Raw genomic sequence first — 4,499 nt, 5'->3', positions numbered from 1 at the left:
CCACGGAGTCCTCCTTTCCTTCTTTTCTCCCCTCTTCTGCAAATCACCACAATCGTATCTTATCACTTCCCTTGTAAATGTAGACTCCCTAGTTAACCGGCTGTAAGTGGGGAGATGATCTCAGAATTTGGAAATATAGTTAGAAATAATATCACTCTCTGAATGTGAGGTGAGTCACTTTAGAAGTTACCCTACCCAAGAGATAGTTTGCTAGTGTCACTGTGAAGCGTTATAAGAAACTAGTGAGTTTTGTTTGGGTGAGACAAGTCCTCAGTGAAGCAAGGCTGGAATATGATTTGTGTACATTACATGCAGACATTACAGAAGCTGCCACAAGAGTATGGCAGGGTTCTGACAGAGGGGTGACAGGTTACACGGAGCCTAGGAGAAGACGGCCAAAGAGGAGAGCCATTCCAGATGGTCTGCTGCCCTGCCCTGGAGAGAAGCTGCTCTGGCCCTGAGGGCTGCTGCTGTTCCTCAGGACCCCAAAGTCCTAGGATGTCTCGAGAGAGAGAAGTTCACTTAGTGTACTAACTTGTTGGAGATATTCTTTAAAAGCATCTCATTCCTTTGGCTCTAAAACTATCGTCACTAAACAACCTTCTGATCAATGATAGAGACTCCAGGTGTTCTAGGTCTTACCCAGAATAAGCCCTATGATAATGCCCTCCATAGCTTTAATACCTAGAAATAGTTTCCCCTGTAAACTGGGTTCTTGGTTTGTAAATCAGCCTCCTCCCAGAGTTTGATCTTCTTGGGTTACAGCTGGAACTGGATATAAGGACCAGCAAAGCAGAAACACAGAACTGACTGAGGGACCCTTTAGCATCAGAGCCCACCAATGAGGTTCAGCCTGAGGCAAGAGTCCAGTTTACCTCCCTGCTGACTTTTCTTTGCTGTACTTTGGCTATGAATCTGGTGAATGTAGAATTCAGAATCAGTAGGTTCTGATCTTTTGGTGGAATAAAACTAACTTAAATGGAAGTGGAAAGGAAAGTTCAGGTAGGGAAGAAGTTGGTGACTGTGTGGCCAACAGAAACGCCATTATATAGGGAACTGGTGAGTCTTGTTGAGGCTTGGGGAATAACTGCTTTCTGTTCATAGCAGAGACAGAAAGAAGATGAGTAGCATTTAAAGTTCCATGTTATTCCTAACACAGCATGCTCTCTGAGGGGCTGCCCATTTTCACGGTGAAGCACGTGGTGCCTGGAGCTAGCTTATCTAGGATTGAATCCTGGCTCCAACACTTACCACCTATGTAACCTTGGGCAAGAAACTTAACTTCTCTGTGCCTTGGTTTTCTTAACTGTAAAATGACTTGTGAAGATTAAAAGATGATGTGCACAAAATGACTAAAACTGTGTCTAACATTTAGTAAGATATATTGCCAACTAATAATAATTGTGGAGTAGCTTATTTCTCATGAATTGGTTGGGAAAGAAAGCCAACCAGCAGCTTGTTAAGAAGGTAGCATAAAGAATGGAAGAAATGGTTCGCTAACTCTTAAATCTGTAATCTTATGTGAATAGTAAAGGGCACAGACTTTGATTTGAGTCCATTCAAACAGGATTTATTTCCATTAACCAGGAAATGCACCCATCAGGTGCATTACAAACACTAACTCATTTAATTTTCCTTAACAACAGTTTGCTGTTATTAACATTCCCATTCTACAGATGAAGAACTGAGTGAGAGGAGAACAGGGTTTCAACCCCAGCTGTCAGGCTCCAGAGACATGTAGGATGCTGCTCACCACCCTTCTTCACACAGGATTGCAACTCCAGAGTAGTGGATTGAAGAGGCTGGAGTCCAACCCCAATAAACAGCTCGAGGCAAAACATTCTCTCACCTGCTTGCCTTGTTTAATTTTTTCCTTCAATCAGATTGGGATAAGTCAATGCTTTGGCTTTCTTGACACATTTGGGTTTAAGAATGTGCAGGATTTAATTTTCTTATTAGGATTATAAAACTGGGAGAAATAAACCACCTGGGGTCATTAGGCCACCACCCTGCCCCAGCTTTGCAGTGAAGCTGTTACCCACCCTCTTGAGTCAGTCCGCGCAATAAGGATCCTTCTGCCCAGCGTCTTTGGAGCCAGTAAGAAGAGACCGAGTTTGGTTCAGAAAGTGGAGGGGTTGGAGCTTTTCCTAGCATGCATGCGCTCCCCGACAGGCCGAGGGCAGCGAAGCTGTGTGATCTCCCCGCGGGGAGGGGCGGAGCTCTCGTGGGCGGGGCGCAGCGGCACCGCCCACAGCTCCGGGCCGCGGGGCGGGGCGCCGCCTCTCTGCACGCAGCCCGCTGCCGCCATCTTGAGTGGCGGAAGCCGGGCGCTTCTGCGCGCAGCACAGGAAGCGAAGCGCCGCGCGTGGCGTCTCTGCACAGTCTGCCCGCGCAGTCTGCTCTCGCCGTCTTGAGTTGCAGGTCGTGTGCCCACTTCTCCACGCGGCCCGCCTCCGGCTGAGCTGTCAGACGCAGCCGTTTTGCACTTAGAAACTCTAGTCTGAGGTGCCGGCTGCAAGGCCTCTGCCCGTGACACCCTCCGAGCAAGTGAAACAAGACGAAGCTCAAAGGGCGAAAAAAAAAAGTTAGACTTTATTTTATTATCCAGATTCTGTTTTTATTCCCTGAATTGTTCATGGGCTTTGCCAGTGACAAAACCACAGTGAGGATAACGGTCACCCTTAGTTACCTCAGCCAAAGTAAGGGCTGTAAACACTTGACGTTTCGTGCTGGTAGCAAATGTATAATAAGAATTAAATTTGGTAGATTCCTGATTAGGCTGTAGTGTGTTTCGTTTTGAAGATGTGTTACTGGCCTTGGCAAAGTTTCTTCTCCTTTTAGAACTTTTGGAGCTACAGAGATTAAGCTGACTTAAGTTCAGTGTTTGTTTGTTAATATGAAGGAGAGGGACTTCTCGAGGCAATTAAAATACCATGTTCCTTCTAGCTCTATTAGAGTAAGTCTGACCTGTGAGAGAATTAAAGGACAGGGACTGTGTATATTTGTCTCCATGTTCTTAGTACCTAATACCTAGCACATAGTAGGTGCTCAGTTCATGCTTGTTTTGTTTAGTTGAATCTTGGGCTGCCACAGAAATATGCTAGGTTAAATGCTCGGCTTGGAGGAATTACACTGAATCTTAGATGATGCAATTTTAATAGCAATTGTCTTTGGGTGGTGAGATTCTAGTGCCTTCTATTTTCTTCTTTATCCTTTTGATATTTCCCCCAAACCACAGCTTTAGTCTTTGCAACAGATGACTACTTACAGAAATAAGAGTACCCTCTCCCTATGTCATTACTTTCTAAATTGTCATTTTTATTTTTACAAGATTGATAATTTTTAAAAAAATGATATGGGCACTGATATAAAGAGCTACTGAGGACAACCTTTTGGATTCTTTTAGTCAGTTATTGTGGTATTTACTTCTGTTTATCTAAATAACATGCTTATGTTGCTTGTTTTTGATCGGGGTATTTTCCATTGGCTTCTCTATGGGGGGTTGAGATGAACCTGTTTGGACACCACTCCAACTCCATCCCCAGGTACATTCCAATCACCCCCATCCTTGCAGAAATTTGGCTGGATTGATACTCAGTGTTGGCAGTATGCTGATTTGTGTAAACAATTACTCTTGATGCCTTACACATTTTATTTTCTCTAGAGTTGATAATTACCTTTGCTTAGTTTTTGATGTGTTACCCCTACATTGACCTTTCTCCCTTCTCCCTCTCCACCCCCTGTTTTATAAGTCACCCCCCAATATGTTCAAACATGTTAGGCAGTCTGTAGTTTCATCTTCCAGCATGATTACTTGGAGCCTCTGGACTAGCTCCAATCTGAGAGCTATTTGCTCACACCGAGGAGTGGGGAACTAAAGAACTGCAGATTGGTGCTGCTTGTCAGTTACCCTATTTGCTATTTTTGCTCTGACTGGACTATTTCAGTGGATACCTGATATTAGTGTTCTAGGCTGTTTTTATCCCCCCCCCCCCTGCCCCCCTTGGCTTTGTCAGATTCCCTAGGGAAGTTCCTCCAGTCTCCCACCTGGAGGGCATATGCCTGGCTGCCACCATTTTGGTTGCTAAAAGCAGGAAGAAGGCTGGGCCCACCGTCTGTTTTATGAGTCTCTTTAGGTGCATTCCATACACAATATATGTGCCCTCAGCTCTGCCAAATGCCTGATCCCACTCTCATCTAGTTACTCACTGCTGTATCTTTATATTGTTGTATCTACACCCTCTCTTCCCCGGTGTGAGAGGAACAGTGCTGTATATGTCTGGGAGGGGATTCAATGGTCTGTTTCCTAAATAGTCTTTCAAACAATCTTTTTCTCAGTCCCTTGTTTACGCCTAATTCCAGAGCTATCTGGTGCTTCAATTCTTGAGCCTTTAGGAACTCTTCAGCTAAACTGAGTTGCTTCTTAGGTCCCCCATTGCTGGCTTGTTACTCAACATTACCAATTCTGCTAAATCATTCACCTCTTTCCATTTGCTTTC

The sequence above is a fragment of the Camelus bactrianus genome, chromosome 12 (genome assembly GCF_048773025.1).
Source record: "Camelus bactrianus isolate YW-2024 breed Bactrian camel chromosome 12, ASM4877302v1, whole genome shotgun sequence".
In the NCBI taxonomy this organism is placed as follows: domain Eukaryota; kingdom Metazoa; phylum Chordata; class Mammalia; order Artiodactyla; family Camelidae; genus Camelus; species Camelus bactrianus.
This window is presented reverse-complemented; position numbering follows the sequence as displayed.